We start from the raw sequence: 26,467 nt of genomic DNA on the forward strand, positions 1-26,467 counted from the left end.
ACCTGTAAAATATTCAAAATCCATACTCGGGTGTTTACAGGGGCGGGTGAATCCGTATGTCGTAACGTTGGCGAGGTTTATTATATTTTAGACGTGTCTCTCTCCGCTTACCCCACGGGAGGGGAATCTGACGGTGAAGAATAGGCGGAGAGAAAAAATAGAGCAGACAAATCGAATCGAATCGAACGGGATATATTTGATCGATTCGAGACAAATTCTGCTTCGAGTGTAATATCCAGCTCAAAGTGTTTTTTTCGTCCATTTGTTTTCGCGGTGCATTCATTCTCAGTTTCTTTAATTCTCCCCGAAGACTAAGCAAGAGACTTAGGGAGAAGGAAGAATGTGGATAACAAATTCTATCGATTTTTATTAGGATTGTTAATTTACATTTATTACATCTTTGCCAGGATTCGGAAGTAAAAGATGTGGTGAAATTTTATGGAGATTATTCCACATATTCTACATTTAGAAACAACGTGGAAGTACCTTCAATTGTTACAACATGAAATTTTACGAATTTTAAGTGTTGACAAAGGTATATATTAATTGAAAGATTTGTCTTCCATTTCTTTCTTTATATTATACTATTTTAGATTTGAAATGAATTAAATTTCGTTTAATCACAATTTTTTACTTCGTATAGTAAGTTTAATTATGTCATAGGCAAAAATAGACCGAATGTTTTAGTTTTGTTTATATATTAAGACATGTGAGTAATACTTCTTCTGGCTACTGAAAACATTCTATACCAAGAAAAATGGACAGAGAACCGGTGAAAAATGACTAGCTCCACCATAAATTCTACCAATGGTCGACGCGAACCTCTTCGATACGTCTCCCAAAAGTATCATTGAATTGCTAATGATATTTTACTACTTTAACGTATTCAAGAAGAAAGTTGCTTCATTAAAAGGAACGAGGTCTCCCGACTCGCCTATGAGAAAAGAACAAAGTATTCCGGAAAAGAATGCGCAAGAGAACGAAGGAACAAAAGTACGAGAAGAGACAGAGCAGAATAAGAAGAAACCGATGGAGAGAGAAGTAAGAACGAAGGGGTAGACACCATTTTTCAGTCTAGCATCCATGAATCTGAAATTGAGTGGATCAGCCATCTGCGCCACTGCTGCCTCTTACCAGGTAGATCCCGGAATGTACCGAATGCGTATGCACCCAATGCTTCTTTGCTATACAGTATATTGCATACGTAGTCACTGTTATCCACCTCCGTGCACTCTTTTTAGTCTTAGCGTTTCTTTGCGAGCCTACGCCGTTAGGTTCAGGTGGAATTCAAACTGAACGAATTCGAAGGACCAGCTGGTCGCAACAGCTTCATCTGACGACTATCAATTCGGTATGTAAAGATGGAAATATTGTACAATAAAAATTGATGATGTAGTAAATGTTCATTTGTAATGAAACAGAAGTCAAAGCTAGTATAATTTGTAGGAAATAAAGAAAAAAACACGTGTTTCAGTAAGATGCATAAAATGCACATAAGGTACCTTCAAGTAGGTACACCCTATATAGTGAAATTTTGTGAACGACACGGAAATTGTGATGAAAGCACCCTATATTAAATTTTTTAGATTAATTTTTTAACTCCTGGGAGAATACAAATCCTTCTAAACATAAAATGTAAAAGAAATATTGATTCACGAGACTCGTGGAAAAACTATTATACATTAAAAAATGTTATTTCAAGTGTATCACAGTGGTAAACGAAATAAATACAATGTGACCGAATTAAACGCTAAATAATATGTAATAGCTGAATGAATCTTTACTGATAACATGCTTCTCCAGTATCTGTTTCCTCGTTTTATTCAATCGTGTTCCCATAAACTGAAAATACCGAGTTTTTACGCGCAATTCTTCACGACAGCTTTTCATCTCTGTTCCTTCATCGAAAAGAAGTAGTTTCCACTTTACACTGTCTTCTTTAAACGATATGACACAGTTGCGGCTCGTGGAGGCGTGTTTCTTCCTACACTTCTCAATATAGGCGGGGGATTTATTTTTAATACGCGCAACTCGTAAACAAGTAGCCATAAAAAGACAATGTACCGGTTGAGTATCTACACATGCAAAATCGCACCTACTAACCAGGACTCTGTGTAGCCATGCGAGACGTTCCACTTCCCGCCCGTTAAAAGACGCAAGTAGTATACCTCAATGATCAAGGCGACGTTGGATCTTTTTCCTATATAAAGCCACGTAAACTTCAGAAAAGAATTTCCACCTTCCCTTACTCGTAAAGAAGTAACTCGCGATGGCATACTAAAACATTTTGTTGATGTATACAACCCGTTTTTTATTATATTACGTGTAGAAATTAATTATATACCCATGTGAAGTAAATTTACCATTTGTTTTAAAAAATGTATGTATTTTTAGCGTTATTGAGTTGCGTGTTTCCTTATCCTGAAGGTTGATACTTTCGTAACAAAGTGGCGAGTAAATATTTCTGTTTATTCAGTAATTCATTTCTTCTGTCTTATTTACAATCGCTTCAATTTTCGAACATTTGAGAATTAATTAATTCCACCTCGAAACAATTATAACAGAAGGGATGGACTCGTGTATTAGGAGGGATGGACGCATGCTGGGGTAAACTTAGGGTCACGCATAGTAACACAACGACGGACATATGCTTTCCAGTTTGCTGCTTTATTTCTTTAGTCACCTTTCGTCTTTTTCCCTTCCTTTTTCTTTTTCTTTAATATCGTTGACTCTCCAAGAATGCGGAATATCTTCTAGCTTACTACTCTTCCTATCTCTTTTCCCCTCTTCCCTTCTGAAGCACATTCCCCTACGTTTCTCCCCCCCCCCCCCCGCCATTTCTTTACGAACTCTTTCCTTTCTCAGACCCCAGGACCTGTATATATCTTCTTTATCCCTACCTCTTTCCTCACTGCAGAACCTTCCATCTTTAAAAATAAAACTCCGAGATAATACATATGAACACGAAAAAATTTAAAATTTTTCTATGTTTCGTTTAAGAGAAATGGGACCAATAGCAAAAATTCAAGAAAAAAAAGTACCACCTCGATCTTGACCTCGATAATAAAAACATTGATAACTACTGCTTTGAAAGTAAATTTTATTGGTTCATGTTCCTCGGTAGAAATGAAATACGTGTTCAAATATAACATAACTTCATTTTATTTTAATCAAAATCCTAAAGCTCTTTTCGGAGAACCTTTTATTATCAAAGAAAAGGAAATACTACGTATTAAGTTTATTTTACTGTGGGCCAGATTTCCTGGAGTAATCCTAAATCGGTATTTAACATTTGATTGCCATAATAAATAGCAAGGAAATATTTCGTGCTTTGTTAACTGCGCGGATTGAAATATGGTTTCCCCTCGTACTGGCTGCTTGCTCTTTCAGCAACATTCATTCTCGCTACTTCGACATCAGGGAAATGAAAATAAACGTGGCGGGTAGCATTTTGAATGCGTTTCCGTAGTACTGTCGACAGGATGATAAGTATTCGTTTCGGCGTCTTCTTCAACCTTCGAGGAAAATCGCGAACGACTCGCGTTATCAGGCGTTATGTCGGTGAAATATTTTCATCTCGATGGTAATTGAATTTTTAAGATGACGAGAGAAATAATCAATAGGGTAATCTAACATTTTATCACGAAATATTGAATTTTTTTGATAATTGCAATTTTAGGAGGTCCAGACGAATATTTATGACTCGTTTGTGATTGTTAAAGGGTGGTCCTCTTTCCTCGTTAATATGGAAATGCAAGAATTTATTTAAAAAATGGTTACAGTGATCACCAAATTGTTATGATAAATAAAACCAATAAATAAATAAGTAATAACTATAATTAATAAAAACCAAACTTCTCGAACCCGATTGTTTAAACAGGAAAGATGACAAACGTTGACTTCTTTTCGAAGCTTCTAGATGTACGTGGCCGTCAATAATTTCCTTTTCTATCAGTCTGGAAGTATTTTGAATATACTCGGTGCCGACAGGAAGATAAGTATCCCCTCGTCCCTCTCTTCGCGCCATTCATCCAGCGGCAACCGAAATCCATGGAAGCGCGATAAAGTAATTGCGGTACAAAGTATAAAATATGCAGGAGGCCATACGGAGGGAGAAGAGCGAGCCACGGGGGTAGATGAAGAGGAAGACGAAGGCGCTGACGAAGAGCAAGTAGAAGTAGTAGACGAAAGATAAGACAAGGGTTGCTCGGTAAGCGGGGCAAAAGCGACGAGCCACGGCAGGGGTGGCCGCGAATTATAAGTTTTAATTACTGGAAGATGAGCAGATGGATTACATCATACCTTTTTCTGAAACTCGCTTCTAACGGATCGCCCAAGCTATCTCGGGCGTCATTAGGGAGACAAGATTCGTGTAGGGTGTTGAAAACTGACGCCAAGGAATTTAGGACGTGCTATGTTTGATCAAATAAAAACACTGGCAACGTAGTTCTAAAAGGTATAAGTTTAGAATTTATCATTAATTCTTTCAATAGGAAAACTTTCGAACCTACAACTTGAACGTTGACGTTTTAATTTAATCTCTGGAGGAAGGATTTATTTAGTATTAAAATTAGAATGGCATTAGTGTCTTTATAAATAGTCGAAATCATTATTCTACTGTTAAAGACTGTATGAAGTTTGGACTATTGTGAATAAAAGACACTGAATTTTTATACTTCTTCCATAAATTTTCAACTAAAATAACCTTCTGGTACATACTGTTTATGGAATCAAATAAGGATTTTGTCAACTATATGTTATAATAAAACAACTGGAATGTGGTTACAGAATTTTTAAGTTACTACTTTGGAGCTTGTCATTAAGTATTGCTTTTAATAAAAAAAAATTTTAAACTAGATACTATGACACTAAAAGAAAAAAATTTAATTTAATTTCTGAAGAGAGTCTCCATTTTGTATTAAAATTTTAATGGAAGAATTTCGTATCACGTGTTATGCAACATTACCAAATGTTTGCGGGAATTGGCAGTTACCTTAAAAGAGATTCTACGATATCTGGGAAATTTTTTTCGTGGAACGTCTACATCGGAAATTTACATTTTCTGCGTCTACTGGCGCCTGTGCTTCAGACCTCTAAAAATCGATCGGATTCTAGGCTGCGCCACGTTCACGATAATTTATCATCTTGGAACTGCCTGCCATTTTGCGTAATTGAGGAACCGATGGCGGATGAAGACTTCGGCGCGAGAAATTGGCCGTTCGTGAAATTGATTGCCGAATGGATCAGCTGTGCAGAGCTCAGACTTTAAGTGTTCAAGAATACCGGTCTTTTAGCGACACTTCCCCCGTAATTTTTAGCCAGCTTTCCTTTAAAGTTTCCGCCCTCTTCGAGAAGAATAAATTTCGCTAGTTTATCAATAACGTGGCATTATTCCAAACGTCATCTTCGTCGTTAACGAAGTTGGCCGAGTAAGTAAATTTAATGCTACAAAGGGCTGGGTACGTTTACGTAAGTACACGGTATATATAATACTATTGATCGGAAGGTTTGTTTGGTAGTTCAATATAATACAGGAAGGTATTTGTAGTTCTCTATGCATAAGGTTTATTGTCCTAACGTTTTCAATCGACTATTGTCGAACCACTCGGTGATTAAAAGGAAATTTATAATAATAATATAGGATGGATGTAGAAACTACGGGAGGAGAATAATAAGAGCAACATACGAAGAAGTGATGTCAATTGTTACATACTATTTTGATATTTATATTTAAACAAAAAATTGTCGAAGAACCCAACATCGAAGGATATAACTATTGCACGGAACTGCAACGTCATATCGCGTGACATTAGAAATTGAGAAAACATTTAGAATTAATTATGAAACGAAAATTAATGTATTCTTGCACGCGATGCTTGTCTGGCCACTACTGTCTGCTACTACTGCTCCACGTCTATCTGCAGAGCACGCACGTATTTTCAATTTTCATTTATTTAGGAGTGGTCGAACGAGCATTATGTTATATGTATTCCTATATTTAAGGATTTCATTCATCATAATAAAAAAAAAATTGTATTGTGTCGATGCCAAAAGAAAAGACAACGTTTAGTGATTAATGATCTCTCACAACGTAATTCATTCATGATTTTTCTAAACAATTATAAAGTGTTTCCCAAAAGAAGCTGTAGAATTTTGCATTTTAATCAAATACAAGGGGCATAGAATTTTCAGTCTAATCGAAATAGTATGAAATATCACGTTAAATGAAAGTACACATGAAAGATAATGTCGTTTAAGTTAATTCGCTATGATTACGCTGAGAGGTATAATTTGTTATTAAAAATTAAAATTCTAAAGGCTATTTTGAGAAATCTTCGAAATCTTTGACAACCCTTCTAGTCTAAGGATTTTCCAATATTATCATAATAAATCAAATAATAAGTCTATCGTCCTAAAAACTGTATTTTTATTAAACTCAACACACAAATACGAATTTAAATCGGCAAACTATTAAAACCATTAGCAGTTGAATAAATAGTTTAGCATTCAGCGAAAGACAAGCGAAAACATGGAATTTCAGAACTGAGAAAAAGTGGACAACGAAGGTGCGAGAGCAATTTTTTCTCACAATTTCAGTACTTTCGGGGTTCGGAGATATTCAATGACCGGGTGTGTAACAAACGCCAGAAATTTTTCAGTTCGACGAATAGGAATTCACCATCGAATGCCTCGCCGTGCGCGACACGACAGAAAGGATGCTGATTGGTGTGCTAGTGCAGTAGAAATGGGTTTGATGGACTAGTGCTGGGCTACGCGTAGTGATCGTCGCTATGGCACAGTTGCGTCGATGAAACGACGCTCTCCGACCATTTCTCTTTATGCGACTGGGTAAAGTCTATGGAAAAGAAGCTAGAGGGTACTCTAGACACATTTTTTTAATACATACAACACGGAAAAAAATTATTATTGCTTGTTTTAACGTCTTACAAGGACGTAGTTTCAACTAGAAATATTGTAGGGATTTTAAATTTCTATCAAAAATGGATTCGATACTTTGCAATAAGCAAATAAATTAGGAAATCAGAAAACATTTATTTCTCCAATGGTGTAGCATAGATAAATTATTCGTCAGTAGTAGGTATATTGAACAGGGCACAGTGATACCTTATTGTATAATATTATTATTACACAAATTACTGCCAAGCGTAGTCGACCTCTTTAGAAATATACTCTCCTTGCTTTTAAGCTAGAAAGTTCGTTAAGAATTTGATTACTCTCTACTTTACCAGTTTTTACAGAAAGCTACACTCAGATATGATAATCATGTTTTCGTTATTGATTCTTAAAATTTCTCCTATATTTTTATTTTTCACTGAAGCGTCATTTGCTTTCGACTAAATGTAACTTTAACTACAACACTCATAAATTTATAAATCACCAGTCTTCGGTACAAATTTTTCTACGACGTGTCGACAAATAGAAATTCGGCCCTGTAAATTCCTCCTCCATTATTCACGCATAACCAACTTTTTTTTTTTTTAATACAATGGAAATGATTTGCATGAAATATGTAATACTTCCAAACCATCCTTAACTCGACACGTTTATTTATCGCAGCATAAGCAATTCATATGATCCTTGTCGAAACAAATGCCGCCATCGACGCGCAAATGGACTTATTGCTCAACCTAATAATTCGCCTAAAATCTATTTACCCCGAATGAATGGACACCGCAAGCCAAAGCGTGCAAAGGTATGTTCATATTAAATCTGCGGAAACGTAATCGTTTCGTACGGTAATTCCTCCATAATTGGTGTTGGAAATTTAGGATTCACGGGACCATCGATGAATTCATACAACCGCTTTCAAAACGTGTATCACGCTAATCGCTTGTTTTCCCTCCGCATGATTGGACACGCGATACCGAGAAGGAAAAATATTCGACGGGTATTTCGATTCGTTATTACGCGAATGAAACTCGATCACAGCGGTTGCCTGTGGCCGTGTATTACCGGAGCACGTATTTTCCCGGATGAGCCAATGCGCATACGATTGGCAAACAACGTTGATCCTTCTATTATTCGACCAGTGAATGGCTAATGACGATTAACGGAATGTTTAGAGCATTAATCCCGGGCATTAATATTTTCCCCACTGTGCCGCCATCCGCGCCCTTCGCGCAGCTGGAAACTTGGGAACGTGGACGCATTAATGTCGCCCAAATGCGATTAGAATCAGTATTTTCGACCACAGGCTATCGGTTCCTGATGAGAAAATTAATTGCAGTCGATTTTAGCGGAAACTGCCGCCGAATGATCACGCCTTTCTAATCTTCATTATCTCAATAGTGTCTGAAATTCAGTTCAGTCATAATCTGGTTTATCGAAGATTTGTAGGGTGGTTTTTTTCGATTTTAGAACTATTTTAGAATTAAATTTAATTTGAGAAATATTTGAAAATAATTATTTTGTTTAATTATTTATGCATGAGTAAGGGATTTTCAGAAGAGACTTTAGGATTTTGTTCCTTAATCGAATACGAACGATATGGAACACGAGAAATGCATTTCAAGAAGATTATAGTAATATTGTGACAGATTTAAACAAAATTAAAACAAATGTTAAAGTTGTCAGAATTGGCAGATTTTGAATATATTTTAATTCTTGAAGTAAGAATTATTATAAATTGTAAATTCGAAACTTGTGACTACCCCTCATTGTATAAAACATTAAGTACATATATTTGTGTACTCTTCGTAATGTTACATTCTCTAATAAGAGTACATGAAAACATCAAAACTATCCTTCTTATTGTTTAGGTAAAATTTTGAATTTATTTAAAAATTTTTTAGTGTTATCACATTCTTCATTGGGAACTTTTTAGAACTCCATAAACGAGCAACTTACTCTTCAAATTTTGCATTTCTAATTTCGATTAAATTTCGAAAATTAAACAAAGTTGTTCTATATATTGCTAATCAAATTTAGGAAGCTATTCCTCGCTTGCGTAACTTTTGCAATATAATGTATATGCCTCGACGCATCGAATATCAGTTTTCATAGTAACACATAGGTGATACATATTTTACGAATAACATACATTCAAAGACATAAATTCCAGAGCTGGTGGAACTCGATGAAAAGGCACTTCGTTGGTTAGACTTGCGCCATTAATTACTTGCGCCATTAATTACTTGCCATGGCGTCGTAGAGAAGGAAATAACAATCTTCTATGAAATACTCACGCCTGTTTTAGATCGGCATCTCTCATAAGGAGTGTATTCCCTACTTAACAATGGCCCCACGTTCGGTATTAGAGTACCAAGAATTTCTCATTATACATAGTATCGCGTTTATGCCTATTCCTTTTTCGAAACATAACATGACCAAAATTTTAACTAAAACTGTTTATTCTGATTCTTTTTTTAGCACTTAAGATTCGAAATACTAATTATAATTCAAATACTTTCAATTCACTTGACACATCCATGAGCCTCCATACGTTTCAATTTTGATACTATTATTTTCTATAAAAATGCGACTTCTCTAGTTTTCAAATGAATTATTACTTTATTACCCATAAAATGTCCTCTTCCTAAACTGCTTATCAAGTTGAAACTCTGTATGATATCGTTCCAGCAACTAAATTTAGGAAATGGATCAATCGTTTACGTTAAAATAATTTCGAGGCTTGATTACACGAGAAGTGGGTCGTAAATCCTCATTATCGAAACGCGGTGTTAATAACTAATAAACTCCTGTACTCCGTTACTCGATAAAACCAAAGAATAACTAAACTGTGCGTTATATTTTCCCCAGTGACTTACATATAGGTGAATCGCGAGCGAAGAGCTAATGTTTGATCGGGCGAAATGCCGGAAAAGTATATCGTCATTTGATCTTCCGGCGGATATGCGAAAAGAGGTCCAAAGTAGGATTAATAGCAGGGTAAATTCGTGTTCGTTGATAAGTGAAACGGGCACGAATTGAAAAAGTTTTCCGCCGGAATGGCAGCGGGCATTTGCGAAGGGTTCGCGTGCAGAGTCACGATAAATCGTACGAAAGACATTGATAGCGAATAGCTAGCCTTGGATATTGCGCATTTACACAACGAATACGTACGGGGTGGGTCAGGAACAAAGAGATATCAATTTTAACACGTTGACCGCCTCGTCACTCATACATATGTAGGTGACGGCGATTTTAATTAAAGAAGAAATCGAATTAATCGTGAAGATGACGTGTTAAAGAAAATAAATTTCAATAGGATTCCAACATTTTAATGACAGGCCATTTGACTAAAGAATGAAACAAATTAACACCGACAGAAAATATTTTGAATGGTTTTGTAAAATTTCATGACATGGGATTTTCACTAAAATTTTGAAGGTGAAGTGTCAGAGAAAATGAATTTGAATAGGGTAATTGGAAATGAATTTGAATAGGGTTTGAGTAGAGTATGTAATATTTGCTATGTACAAATTAATTTCAGTTGACAAACGGTTAAACACTAACAGTGTATCGTAATTTAAATTGTTATCATACTAAACATTCCCGAACTTCTTAAAGTATACAAATATTACATATTTGTATAATAGTATATTTGAATATGTTTAAATATTATATTTATCTATTTGATATAACTCGTTTGCATACCCTGATCTATTTTAAATGACAAGCGTTTCCTGTCTATTGATAATAATTAACGTATTGACATCTTCTAAATTTTGCTGGTACAGGATTAATATCGCACACGTATTGCAATATCCACGTTCAATATCGAAATTGCGCGAGGAGTAGGATTAATGTAGATTAGCTTCAACGGTATCATTGGTTCTCTATAATGTAATCTCGCGCTGATAAATTGTCATGAACAAGTGAGAAGGAATATCAGGAATATCATAAATATTATAATCACAATTTCATATTGCAATACTAATTATTTGGAATCAAGTTATACGAAAATCTTAGTTTTACATGTTAATACTTCAAAGTAATAATAATGTTTGTAATAAAAGAGTGAAAGGCTGCAAAACGTATTGATTCGTGCGGAATGCCTGCTTTAGATATACTTTCATGCCAGAAAAGACTCACTAAATTCCTCTGTAATTACTAAAAATCGAAAAATAAAATAGGTTCTTTTAATGCAACTGTAAATGTTTTTCCAAAAGTGACTTTAATAAAGAGTTATTTAATAAAACATTTACAATATAAAATATACTCGAATGTTTCACTTTAAATGAAAATACAATTGACCCTTTATTAAACCCTTATTAAATAATCAAGACACACAAAGTGCCTATATTTTTTCTTACCAAGGCAAAGAATTCAGGCTCGAAGGGACTTAACCCGTTCACTGCCAGACAAAGCGTTTTATCTTGGGCGCCACGATTGAATACAGATGTGTAATCTAGATTATTATTTTGACAATAAAAAACGATGTTAAATTTGCCGTTTTAAAAAGAATATTTACGATCTTATTTTGCAATAATTAGTGACTCGAAAAGCTATAAACTTATACTTGCAATTAATTGCAATTAATTTGAACTACGAGACATCTCGTACTTTTTAGTGAATAGGTTAAACGATAAATATTCAACACCTGATGATACATGATAGATTATTGTCCGGGAACGATCATATTTTTATGCGGAACCACTCACCAGTGAAGAAGTGATACGGCAAAGAAAACACTCGTGCACCGACCGGACTGAGGAGCGGCTGCTGTCGTCGATCCTATTCTCCAGTCCTCCTCGAAGGGTTTTCTGCAATAGCAAGGAAACAGAAATCTTGATACGAGAACGATATATAACCATGCAATAATATACTCGATCGTGGTTTCCTGCTCGCAAAAGGAGGAAGTAAAACTCCGGTATGCGACGAGGTGGTCGTAGACGTCGTCGTCGTAGTACGGCGACGCTACCTTAGTTTTATCGTGCACCCGCGCTTATATCGCGGTAATATCTTGCCCGGTAAATGAAAAAGTTATTGTTTTCCATTCTACTTCCCCCCTCGGCCACCCCTCGCCTGTCCGAAGTTCTTAACCGTGGAACAGACGAAAATCTTGTGAACCTTCGGGAGGAAGCTTCCTCCTCCGTGAAAACATTCTTTCATCCGAGAAATACGTATTACAAGCCAGACAGCCGTTTTAGAGACGTAATATCCTGTATTACATACGTACCCAACCGGAAACGCCCAAGGAAATCCTCTTTTTAAGCAACGAGCACACCGATTCTTGCGAAACGCCCGTCTGGACGATCTACTACCGTCGCGAATCGAATAATTTGAAATCGATTAGGCAGGATTTAAGGTGGGAATGTGTAAACAATTTCATAAGAAACAGGACGTTAGTGTCTTTTTATAATTCTATATTTACTTTGATTAAATCTTTACTCTCAAGTTAAATTTATCAAATTTTATGTTCATGTACTGCCAGTCCCATAAATATTCGTACCCTCATAGATTTGAAGTTGCTAAATAAATGTTTCCATTATATATTACATAGGAATGTATTTACGATAGAAGATTTATTTGAAAACGTCAAATCTACTATTTAATTTAGAAGAATTTTTTCAAGGGACAGAGATTACGAATACATATGTATACCAATATTTATTTATCGACAGCTGTGCACGGATTTTGTTTTAAACCTTTTAAAAATCGTAAGAAGCAAGGAAATTAACCTGCCAATAAATTCGATTTTAGCTATCCACTATATACGACTATGATTACCAATCATATTTTAAAAGTACCCTTTCGGAGAAGTGGTTGCAAATTATTTCGACAGCAACGAATATCAATCTTCCCAAAGGATGATTAATTCACATCACCTAGCGACACATCGGTTAAAGGGCAATTTACATCGGCGACTGGACGACTCTTCTTCGCCATAAATTATAACAAGCAAACGCTCATAAATTACCGAATTAAATATAAGAAGTGTCGCGAGACACCGCGGAATTATTTCCGCTTAAAGGCGGAAGGCAACCGCTGTACCATTGTTTCGTTCGATTTGGGTGTCTTTATCGTAGCCCGCAGTCAGTGTGGCGAGGGCTTGACAGCCCTGAACCCCTATGATTGATATCTATCTCCTCCTCCTCCGCCTACACCGCGTCTTCATCCCTGCACAGCAGCCCTCCTTTTGAGTAAACTACTATGCTGCATATCCCCTTTTCGATTATATCGTCCCCGTCGGTCCCTCCTCCTACATACACGGCCCAGGTTCCACGCTCGTCCGTGGTAGTCCGGGTCGATACGGCTATTATGAAAATTGAAAATAAAGGCACTTTTGCACCCACGCGTAGACAGACTCGATCGGCCGCCTTCTCTTCCGCTCCCAGCTACCGGGAAAAGAGACTTTGTTAATTATTTCTTCCAGTTACCGATCGCGTGTACTATCCCGGAAGGTCTCCTCCGTCGGACGGAAATATTCTTTTCGCGAACGCGATAGGAGATTGGCTACCAGAATTGTAATTTCCTTTGTCGTGCGCCCGTCTCGGATGTTATTACCTTTGTTTCTCTTTAATTCGAAACTCGCGGCGGGGGAGTATGATATTAAATATCATACTCTTTAAAGAACTGGAACCGGGACTTCGTCGCTAGAGTCCCGCTGTTCTATTATACTGCGAGGAGCCTGTTCGACTCTTTGAGAAAATTTGGTTTGGTTAAACGCTGCTCACTTCAGGAAAGTGTGAAGATCGTCCACGAGTCAATCGTGAAATGCTAGGTATGATTCGCTTGAATCTTTGATGATGTATTATGGCGTGAACGTGTTCGATTTATTTAATTATTTATTTGGTTGTATAGTAAGAATAAAATAAAATGGGAATTATAAAGGGTTAGTAAAGAGGTCTTCGCTTTGTTTTTTGAATAAAACGCGTGACTTGAGAAATATTCGATTGTTTTATTTTAATTGAAAGTAATAGTGATTGAAATTTAAAATGGAAGGTGAAGTTTAAAAGCCCTTTCGGGCACCTTTTCAGAGTGAGACAAGCATAACATGGAGAATCAAATCGAGAAGCAATCTCTGCGCAATATTATTATTTATTTATCCCTGCAAGTTTATCGTTAACTACATTTTTCAATGGCGTGGCATTGCTCTAAATTCACTGTTGAATCAATCCATAGCCTAAATTAACGTTGCACCTTCGAATGGCGAACAATTGAAGACGTGGTGGTTATGCGAACGTTACCTAATAAAATATCCGTGTTCGTCGCGCGAAACAACCAATAAAACGCAACGATAATGATGGGAGATACGAGCTAGACTCGATAGAATCTTTCTAAGGTTTCCGGCCTGCAATAACCCACCCTCAGCCCACGCACGAGCGCAGATAAATAGATGCATTCAGTTGTAAACGTAGTCAGCGAACGATTCGTGCAAACGGCGAGTCGAATCATACATATTGGACAATATTGGAAACTGTATTGGGAGACGAGTTAACATGCATGTGTGCTTTCTCCGTCACCGCGATACAACTCGGGTTTATTCGTTGATGTATGCGCATGTGCACGTGTATAGACGCACGACAGTGTTCAATTCAGCTACTTGGCCGCGATTCCCGTATGTGCTCGCGATATCGGACACGAGAAGAACTCGAACGGTCAAGACGGACATGGGTGAATAGGATAAATTTTCTTTGAGAAACGAATCGATAACGATAGGATGAGAAGCGTCAGGTCGATGATCGCATATCAAATAAGCCATGTCAAATTTATTTGACGCTGGATAAATTTGTATTTTAATATCGTGTTGTAAAATGTATGTGTGGAGTCATTTTTCGTGTTCTAAAGTAAAGGTTCTTTGGTTGGGATTTATTGTCAGGTTCGATGGAAACATTTATCGTAACGTATTGATATTTAAATCATTGTTAGACAATTATTAGAATTGAAATAAAATTGCATAGACGCATCAAAAGAAATATTTTCCTTAAACAATATTATTTCATCTTTTCATCTTTGCACACAGAAAATTGATATCTGGATTTGCCAGCGTTTACCAACACACACAATTCTAACACATCTAACAATCACTATAACTTATATAAAATGAATAACTTGTATGACTCGTATAATTTGTATAAATTGTTCAATTCTTATGACTTGTACAATTAGTATAAAAAGGAAACCTCGTTCCTCGTTAAATGATACGTCTGTGAGTGACAACAACGTTTCTACGACAAAGAAAGAGTGGAGAAAACGAGTAAAACGAATTGAAGAACGAATTTTCAAATGGTTAACATACAACGACAACTACGCCTGTCCATTACGCGACGCTTACCCCTCGGTCCAATGACAGGTTTAATTATCACCCTTAGTCGTGGACACGTGAATTTCTCAACATTCCGCCAGGTATTGATTTTGAACGGCGTTCAGAGCTTTCACTTACGTACGCTGTTCCATTCAGTTCATACTATGCGAGACGGAGCCTAAAGGGTATAGAACCCGGTCTATGAATTTGTATAGTTAAGAAACAAAAAACGAGATGCATTGTGTTAGTGTTAAATTCGGTTAGGTTGAAATATGGTTTTATTTGACAATTAAATTTCGTTCGCCTAAAAGGAATTTAAACGGAAAAGATAGTTCATTAAATTAGGCAAGTATAGGTATGTACGCAAGTTTCCAAATTCCTGCTCGTCAGCCATGGCCATCCCCTACCGCCATGTTAGTCATTTCAAAAGAATTGACTCTGGAGTATCAACAAATAGATCTGCGAGCCCGCCAAGAGATTTGGAATTTTGAAAATGCATTTAATCCACGTACGAGCGACGACGACTCCGCGCGCCGTCTTTTCACCCGAGCAGAGACATTCCGAAGAGAAATTGAAATTGCAAACCGGTCAGAGGGAAAGCGGCCGTTTCAAGTTAATTTCATTAATTAAATATCCTTTGTGCTAGGCAGACATACGGCGAGCCCGTCAATTACAGACCCGGTGCAGGGAATTCGACACGCGATACGATTATTTTGCAATCAATTAAACAACGGCGCGGCTAAACGTTGATAAAAGGGATTTAAATTACAACTGGGTATCGATTCACCGAACGCTGCCGGCCAAGAACTCAATTTTTCGGGTATTTCAGCTTCCGCTCTAAAAAGAAGAAGCGTTTAGCGTCGTGTGTGCTTGGGGTCGAGCCGTGCTCGACTGTAATTGCAATTAATGGATCAAAGGGTAGGAATGTTGTACGATGCTAAAGGTTTTAATTTGTAAAAGGATTATCTATTACGTACCACGTACAGATAATTGTGAAGACTATAAGAAACAATTGGATGCACTGATCTTGTATATTCGTTGCACATTCTGCCCTCTTTTTGGAAAATTTCGTAACTTCATATTCAACGTAGGGTACAGATCTTTCTCTCAGAGAATATAGACAATTTCTTTAATTATTCAAAATGGAAGATGAGAAACTTTCACAGTGGCAGAAATTTATCCAAGTATTTTCTATCGTTTGGTGAATCAATACCATCGCTCTCGAAAGGGATACTAAAGGCAAGTTTCTAACAAATACAAGAGGCCCGTTAAGTGCCCTTAAATGGAGGATCCACGGATGATCCGATTATTTATGAAACCGGAGTAAAATCAGGATTCTCGAGATTCCCCGCGGTAGGTATCTCCGTGAATAAAATTCAACACGAAGACGCGCAGTTTGACGGCGTCGTGACGGTCGCAAGGACGTCGTCTTAAAGACTGCGAGAATGCGTCGTATAACCTGGCCGTGCCGTGAGCTTTAGTGGGAGGCATTATAAAATATAAAATATCCGTCAGTCTGGCTCGCAAGCTGCCGTAAATGTTAAGCGCAACGCAATGCCAGCGTTAAAGAGGCCGCCCGGCGGAAAAGGTTGAGGGTGTTCCTTTAGTGGCACTGTTAAAGAACGCCAGCTTTAACTCTTCCCTTCCCTCCAATTCCTTCGCCCCCCAACCATCTACGTCTTCCTTTTTCCTTTCGACGTGGAATCTTTTTGCGCGCGAGTCGACTCGATGGATAGTTCCACGGGATACCGAACATGTCGCGTAAATATTTTAACGAGAATTTAAATAAATCATCTGGAGGTAAGGGCTCGCATAAATGCACGACGAACCCGTCGTCGGATCGTCGGGCGTTGCTCTTATCGATTCTCGAATAATGAGCGCCAACGATGGGCAGTAAAGTTTGTTCGGTCGACTTGCACTAGGAGTATGACTATGTTTATATTTTCAAGTGTTTCGAAGTTTTGAGGAGGAATCAAGGAGAATTATATGAACTGAAAGAATATGATAAAAGATGAGTTTGATGTAATAGTAAAATAACTGTGGACTGTGCTATATTCCATTGCATAGGGTTATTTATTCATAGTTCTTTCATATTCATCTCTTCTCTATAAAAATAAACAAATTTGACAAACCTTGATTTATTTCAATTTCTCAATGAGTAAGAAACTCAATTCAAAAAAAATTTTTTGAATAGTAGCGCTATTTTAACAAATTATGGTTTGATACGTTGTCATCGTCGTTATTAATAAATGGCATACAGATGTCAACACGTAAAGAAACATGAAATAAAAACACAAATAAATGTACGAATCCAATCAGTGTGATATTTTATGTATCTTTAACCACAATATAATTTATTGATAATTTTTAAATTGCTTCTATAAAGAAGCTTTGAATTTTCTATTGAGCAACAGATTTGCGGACACAACTATCCACTCTAACGGCGTCAACGTGCATCTACGTCTCATAGTAAGAGGTTTTAATGTTATACGACCACCGTGAAAAATGGCCATTAAAGATAGAGCGAAATGGAAAGATGGTATAGTCGTGAAGGAAACGATAGAGGGACGTCGTGGATTTTACAAGCGAGGCGAATTAAATGCATCCTGTCAACTCCCTCCAAGGGTGGCGACGTCACGAAGAAAGAAAGTTTCGATTTTCCTGTTATCGGGACGATGTATCGATTTAATCCCATCATCGAAAGCCGAACGAATATCAAGCACATCAATCATCTCCGTACCTTCCAAACGTCAATCACGACCCACTGAGCGACAAGTTATTATTAACCAATAGTCACTGTGCGAGTAAAATGATTGTAGTTGTTTACAGTAGTCGTTACATTGAAACATTTTTCATTTATCCATTCGTCGCTTCAAAAATTACGAAAGTGAAGGAATTCCAAAATGTAAATAAAGATATATCTAATTGGTGATATAATATGAAGTTAGTACCATTATTTTTATAATCCTTTTTCACTGATTATCTGCAAGCAAGCACTCTAAATAAAAATTATACATTTGAACATACCATATAATAAATGACACTTGTCTGCTGTGTTAAGAAATATTAGAAACAATTTACCTCGAAACACAAACTCTAAGCTTTGCAAAAGATTCACAAGTTCACCAAATTTTAATACAGAATGATCGACAACGTCCAAACGACAATCAAAGGGATCCGAAACCCAGACTCCCTCGAACGATACCTAACCTATTTCCTTCGGGTCACACTTAAAGCAATATACATATAAATTCCATTCCAAGGCAGCAAAAGTTCCTGCAAACTATCGCGACTCAAGATAACTCGTAATTGCATTTGCTTCTCAGAAAGAACGCTTCGGGAACCGTCGTTGGGGAAAAATGCAAAAAAAAAAGAAGAGAGAGGAAAATGTTGCGACGATATTCTTTCAAAGGGACGAAGACCTTATTAAGTCCCAAAAGAACAGGGTAATTCGATTTGATTTCCATAGGCTGCATTTCTGTCCGACATCGACCACCTCCGTCGAAGCAATTACTTCTCGCCTTTCCGTGGCCGCGAGGGTGTACGTACGCAAGGAACGTATCAACGGCAGACACACTTTTAAGCATAAAAAGTTAGGATAGCGCGACACGGCAAAGGGAAGCAACGGTCGCCCGAGGAGCGCGCACATCAAACAGAATCGCGTTCTTCGGAAATCGAATCGAATGACGTGGTTCTTTTGGGGTTTAATAAAGTCCTCATCCTTTTGAGAACATTGTGCCCCGGCCCCCTCTGGTTAGTCTACCTTGGAACCCCACACCCCCGCCTGCCTTCTTTCTGATACGTCATGGAATGTTCGGAGGCGGAGAGATTCGCAGAAATCCCCGGGGCGAGTCGAGCGGGAAAATAAGTTGGACATATAATTTGAGAAGCCGCAGGAAAATAAGCAACAGCGGAACTTCATCCCCGACGGCGTCAAAAGGCAAAGAAAGCAGAAGACGAAGTCAGCGGACCGGAGATGAAAGGCGACTTTCTCTTCTTGGGCACGTAAGAACCGTGGATAGGAGAAGAGGAAAAAAATAGATTGAAGACCGCCGGTGGAAGCAAGGGTTAAGTTATTCCGGTTGCTCGGCGAACTCGACTCCGGGTTTCTTTACACCGCGACTGGAACTGCGACTACTGGACATTTTTGATTGGCATTACGACGCCATCATTTCCGTCGAATAATGCTCAGGCGTACTCGATTTATCGAAACTATGCGCGGATGAGTTATAGGTGAAGCTTTTAGTTTGCGTTCATTAACTTTTACTGAAATAATTTCGTTTGACTTTTATTCAGGTTGATTTTGTTATGAATGTTGTATGTTTTAGGTTTGGTGTACAAATAATATCGTACTGAATATTGGTCAAGTTTTGTGTATATAAGAACATACGCATATTAGAGAAGAAACTGAAGTATGTATAAGCGTTGGAAAAATTCTAAAAGAATGTATGACCATTAGAAACATACTACATAGAAGAATACATGAATGTTAGAATAATATGAGAAGATTTGGCGATTGAAAAAAATAATACAATTTTTGAAAACTCCACTGTTTAGAAGTTAGGAAAATGTAGCAATAACCAAGAGGGTAGATGGACATTAAAATTGTCAAAGAATAACAAAAATGGCAGAACTCGGCATAAAGTTTGTGGTAATCCTGAAAATATATAAAATAAAATTTCATAATCAGAGTTCTGTATACATACACAGAAATTGATCCACAGTATTATATAATTATCATTTGCTATGTGAACATACTTAATAATAAGGTAAATAAATTTGAACCAGAACTGTGGCGGTGGAAATAAAAACTTTGAAATTCTTCTAAAAAAATGTACATATTGGAAAATCTTTAAAAGTACATATTTCACTACAGATTTTAACGTGTTAATTGCAGAAGAACATTCTGGTACTATTGACGCCGCGTTTATACAATATTGGAATTGTGAAATGTTATTTACAATTTGTAAATTGTTACCAAAAAACTCATATCGCCAGTGAAATATGCAACATGCATGCAAAATATATGACATATTTATTCATTTATCGATTCTGTAAAGTGTATGGAAAATATGGAAAATATGTATTCACATAAATATTCGCAGTCAAGCGATCACTATCAGTAATGCAAGCATTTAACCGTTCGTTATAACTTTTAAGTGTCATTTTAATCGTTTCAAACGAAACAAGTGCACATGAATACAAAATTTGATCCTGAAGATTTGTTACTGGTAAGATTTATTTTAATTTAAATATAATTCAAAGAAATTGACTTCAGGGATAATGCAGAAATCAACGAAACCAATCGTAGGAAATTCCACTTCGATGTAAATTTTGATTCATAAAATAGAGAATATTACAGTGTTCAAGCGTAGAATTCTAAAAGTTTCCCAAAGGTATTTCGTTCATGCTTTATTTTTAGCCAGAAAATGAATTCATCGTTTTTTCATAGTGTGCTTTGCAAGGACAGAAAATTTTGATATGCACATCGGACAAAGCGAACTAGGAAGCAAACGGAAAAAGTACATTCAGTAGAGGCAGAACACGCCAACATTATATAATTCTGTATCGAAATTTCCCTGTAGAGGTTGTTTTACAAATTTGGCTGCGAAAAAAATCATGAAAATTGCCTCGTTGATTGCCCGACGGAAAATTGTTGTTCTCGCAATAATAATAACAAGAATGATCCAGGAGGAATAGTTCTATAAATATCCAACGTGAAAATAACCTTAACGTCCAGGTCTTTTGACGAGAAAATATATGTAGAGAAAGAATCTCGGAGATTCCATATCTCTGACAAGTGAGCGCTGCCGCGCCTACACAGAGACCGAATCTTTATGTGTTCATCGTGCGCATAAGTGCACGTACACGTGCAATATGCACCAACCATCAACATGAGACCGGCTTTGGAGCCAACAGCGGACAATGCTGATTCGCTTTTTCTATGGAACTCTGGAATTCGAGATGTCAGCCAGCTCATCCAATTCTGAATTTAATAAACACATACCTGTCTGCGTGAGAGCCATTGAGTGCGCAGATGTTTGACCCGTATAGACGCAACACGCGCAACAACACTGCTCGAGCCATAAGAAATCATAAACAGGAATTATAGAAGTAGCAAGAGTGGTAGCATATTTTTAGCGGGGAATGTAAGAGGATTTATGAATTCATTTTAAAGGGACAAAGTCAGAGAGACTATACATGTAGAAGAAAATTATATAGTAAGTACTTCCATGTAGAATTTAAGCTAATAATGGACGTAATGTATTGTTGGTATGCTTTGGATCAGAGACGAGCAAAATACGTACGTACCTAACGAAAATAAATATTTTCGACAAATTACAAGATTCAAGCAACTGTTTGCCATTTAAATATTAAATAAAAATTAGAATCCACAACTTTCAAACAGACTAGACTATTTCAGAAATTCGAACTTGTAATCAAGTAGCTTCTTTTCAGTTGTTAATAACCCTATGAAGTGGTTGAAGTTACTATAAATACCTGATATATATTCATAAATACTAAAGGACTGAGTTTTTAATGGTCTAGTTCAACTGAATATTGTTTGTTTCCGAACAGTGTTATATATATATATATATATATATATATATATATATACAAGAGATTCATTCTCCCTCTTCAATTATATTCTATTTGAAAATTTTTTTTTAAATATTCGTGAATGTCTAAAGATTCATATAATCCAGCTATCCTCCTAATAAATAACCCAGTTCCAACGTAACGCCACTTAATGCGACCAGATGGCCCTAGCGCGAAGAATTAAAGGAACGTGATCGTTTTCCTAGGAAAAACACATTTTCTATCCCGCAACGTGTTAAACGTGTTACGGGGATTCGTCGAGTAAGACCAACTCGCAGAATCAATTTTCCTTTGTGACATAAAGCGTGGAATCTCCGCGTTTAATGACCTCGGGGCGATAGTAAGTTGACTTAGAGGCTCATCGTCGCGAAAACGTTTAAAAGCCGGTCGTTACGCAGCGAGGACACCCGAATCGTAGCACATTCGAAGTAGACTTTACGGAGTCTTGTACAAACAACGGTTTAACGCTGGAAAGGGTTAATGAAAGCCGCCGGTAAACACCGGGAACGATGCCGTATCCAAGGAGTCCTGGGAACGATGGAAATAGGCTTAAGGGAATAAGTAAGGCACTACCCCATGGAACGTTCAGGGTGCAAGAAATAAGTAAAGGACGAGCGTGAACGTGGCTACGGGACGTCGTGCCGTGGAACTAGGGGAATTGGAACAGATTTACTTGGTTTTCGGCCTTCTCCCGTTCCTTCCAGCGGCAGGGATCGACGTCAGGGGTTGTCTCGTTGAGGGCGAACAGTCCGGAGGGTGGAAAAGAGGAGGGTTGGTTCTTTCATGAGTTTCTCGTTCCTTGATTACGCTCGTGTCCGTACCTTTTGCTACACGGATACGCTTAGTTATATCCGGCCAAATTTCGCAATAATTGGATGAATTTCGATCCTAACAGGAGTCTCGCGCGCGGGGTGGATCGTCACGGGCTCGGGATGGAGTGATCGACCACCTTCATCCGAGTGTTGATTTTGCCCAGAAACGCGTGTAAAGGATGGAGCCGTTAAAGAGCAATCAACGACTCGGAGAACGGTGAGACTATATTTTAGAAACGGGAAAGCGGCGCCTGGTTCAATTTTATTTTTGTTTAACCCATTTACTGCCCACTACGAGGTATCTCGTAGTTTGCGCTACAAGTTTAGATTGATTAGAATCGGCCAGTGAGTATTTTTATTGCTGTTTGAGTTAAGAATTATTAGAAATGATGAATTAAAATTGAATATAGTGTAAAAACATATTTAACATCACATTTTATTATAAAAATCATAAGTTAGATAATACGGTTATAACATATTAATTATATATTTTGGTACCCGAGCCAAGAACATTCTAAAATTGCCTGACAGTGAATGGGTTAATGAACTCAATAAAATTTACCAAATTTGCCCAATTTACAAGCGTGAAACCAGATTATTTCGAAACAGTAGAATTGTGTCTCTCGACACAATTACCCAAGTGACTGGCAGGTGTCTTCCCGTTGACAACCTTTTTAGTGGAAACTTGCCACGAAATTACAAAAGGCGAGAAAACAATGAAGCAATCATTCAGACTACTTCGGACATATCTCGTGGACGGATTCGCAGCGTCTATGGTAAACCCCAGCTTGCTTCTGGCTTAACGGAGATTTCGCGCCAATGTTCAGGAAGCCAGGCCGCATTAAATGCGTCAGGCTTCCGAAGGAAAGATCTAGGTAGCGATGGTTAGGTGGGAAAGAATTTAGGGGCTGACTGGTGGAATCGCTCGGTGAACACAGAAGGAAGACGAAGATCGAAGGAACTGGCTGCTAGGGAGCGAAATCGCTCGGATCTCACGGATTTTCGGATTTTATGCCTCTTAGGCATCCTTCCCATACGTCTGCACGCGAGTACAGTTTTCCTTCTTGCTGTACCAACCGACGTTCACGCGGTAGTCCTGCTTCGTGTCCTACACGGGCTTGCTTATCGCCGAAGTACCTTCAGACTGCGTTGAAAGACGATTTACGAATCGATCTTCCTTGGTGAGAAGGATAACCGACTACAGAAAACTTGGAGCCTCGAAGTTTCTTGATATCCATCAAATATGAATGCTGATTGATTGCTATTTTTTTAACATTATATGCATACATATAATAAACTTTGTCAGTTGTTGATTTATCAGTTTGTTATAATAACCAACTATCATCTTCTAAGTGAAAATTAATAGCTGAGAAGTTTATTGGTGTATGCGTAAACCCCTGTCACTTGATGCGATATTAATTATCTTGAATAATTAATTTTCTAAGTGAAAATCAGCTTATAAGTTTGGATTATAAGTTTCGAGATATACGTAAAATTTGAATGCATGCCGATTGACTAGCATTTCATACAAATTACACGTGTTATGTTTATTAGCATTAAGCATTAAGTGTAATAATGTTTATCGATAAGGATCCATTTCATTGATTTTAATTTAATCCACAATATCCTTTAAGAAGACACAGGACTCAGTCATCAAAATCTTGGTATTAATTAAATAAATTGCCAATCGTTATTAAAGCAAAGAAAGCATAAACTGAATACATTACCTTATATGACATTTAAATACTTTACGAGCCTGTATATTATGCAAATAATGCAACAAATTAGAAGATACATAAATATACATAAATTGACATAAATGCAAATAAATACAGCTTCACTGAAACAATCCTGGTCGTTGCTTCAACATAAAGAACGTTTCACCATAGACCCGCATAAATCTACCTTGATGAAAAAAATTTACCCAATTAATATAAAATCAACTACAAAAAATCAAATGTACCTAGAGAGTATTGGGGAAAATTGGGAAAGAAAGAATGGGCTGTGTAATCAGGAAGGGAGACAGAGGTAATCCCTCGATGCTGTTAGGATTTCGATCGAACCTAATTAATTCCTAGGGGCAGCAACGGTAATATTGCTGGTGGCACAGGGTGTCCTCTCATCAACAAAGAGAACCGGCAGAGTCGCCGATGCTATCAACGAAATTGAAATAATCGCATAAAGCCAGAAGCATGAGCATTTACTGGATACCTTCGTTATAATCCCGGATAGTTAATGAAGCAAGCAATGAAGTGCACTTTTGGATAATGCAGAATAATTGTTTCTTCGTCAACACAATAACCGAGGACAGCTGCGTCAATAATTAAATGAAGACTTTTCACTTGGCGTTAATTAATTAACGAAATAATTAAGTATTGAACCGCGGAGTTGGTGTATCGAATATATATGTAACCTATTTGTTATTGCTAAATACTATTACATTTTGATGAAAATGTAGGCTAACGTTTATGTAATTTGTTTGGTGATTTTCGAAAAGTTCAAGAGGAAGTCTATTTTAAATGGTGAATCGATGTCATCGATCATTTTAATCGAAGGAATTTAGTACTGAAACATTTAATACAAATGATATGAAAATGTAATTATAATGCGTACATATCATTAATTTCATTTTCTCATAATATATGTATTGTTGTAATTGCAGCAGTTATAAGAAAAAATATTTCACAAACGCACAATTTCAAAAAAAATATACATAGACATCCATATTTATTTCTATTTAACAATGCAAATATATTCTAACGGGATAACAAATTATGAAAATGACGCAATAATATAGAACTAATCGTAGGAGTCTTGAATTCGATCAGTTGTAAAATGAGGAATTAGTGTTTGTAACATTTCGAGTCCCTAGTGTGGCTGATAAAATCATTCAGTATGCGGTTTCATGAAAACATGCTTGAAGTTGCGGAATTAGATGAGCGTCAAATGCAAGCTTCGAATTCAGTGGTAACGGTACACGAAAATTGCAACTATATCTGTTGGTCTTATTAGTTTACAGTTAGTTCGAAAGTTTCAGTTTGGACTGGTCTCGCGATAGATAGACTAACTATATCTGATTTCGAAAATACATATTTTACCACGAATTCTAAATGCTCTAATATGACGATGGGGAACCTGTGATTTGGAAGTTGGAGAATTTTCGCATATTTAAAAAAATTACACATTATATGTTTCCTGACCTGGAAGAACATTTCCACAACTATTTCAAATAATCATAAGATAATATATTATTTGATATAATATTATGGCAATCTCAATTGAATTTCCATTAAAAGTGACTCCAAGAATTCACAGCCTCTAGTAATTCCAATCTGAAGTATATTATAAAAGAAATCTTAAATTCCTTCTTAAAAAGACAACCATCCATCTGAATTTATTAAAACGTTAGAATAAAAAATCTCAATTATATGATCCTCACAAATGATTTACTCTATATTTATGTGTAGGAATCTCTCGGTAATTTTGAAAAATATTGTTCACACATTTTATGACCAATACATTACAATTAGCCCACTTGATACCAGTCACTCTTTTCCTGATGTCAAGCAATTCTTGAGTAACTGTATCAACTTCTCATTTCCATTTAAAACGAAAAGAAAACGCGAGAAGCTGAACTGATAAAATAAATACACGGAGCCCCATATGTTGGTCCACTAACGATGTACGTACATTTGAGCAGTAAATTGTGCGAGCTACATGATATTCCACAGAGAAACGTGAATTCGCGCGTGTACGTAGCACACAACACACATATACACGCATAAACCAACTGCAGAAATGTACAGGAGGGTAAGAGAAGTTTTGAGAGCACTAGGAGGTATAG

The 26,467-nt window shown here is 37.0% G+C and overlaps 1 long non-coding RNA gene across 1 annotated transcript in view; it reads right to left on the reverse strand.

The window, feature by feature from the left end:
- Window positions 1-26,467, reverse strand: part of LOC128874190 (uncharacterized) — a 102,128-nt gene that overhangs the window by 61,889 nt on the left and 13,772 nt on the right. Inside the window, exon 2 of the long non-coding RNA XR_008456596.1 lies at window positions 11,625-11,726. This is a non-coding gene — a long non-coding RNA (uncharacterized LOC128874190). The remainder of the gene's footprint in view (window positions 1-11,624; window positions 11,727-26,467) is intronic.

The sequence above is a fragment of the Hylaeus volcanicus genome, chromosome 3, assembly GCF_026283585.1.
Source record: "Hylaeus volcanicus isolate JK05 chromosome 3, UHH_iyHylVolc1.0_haploid, whole genome shotgun sequence".
Taxonomy (NCBI): Eukaryota; Metazoa; Arthropoda; class Insecta; order Hymenoptera; family Colletidae; genus Hylaeus; species Hylaeus volcanicus.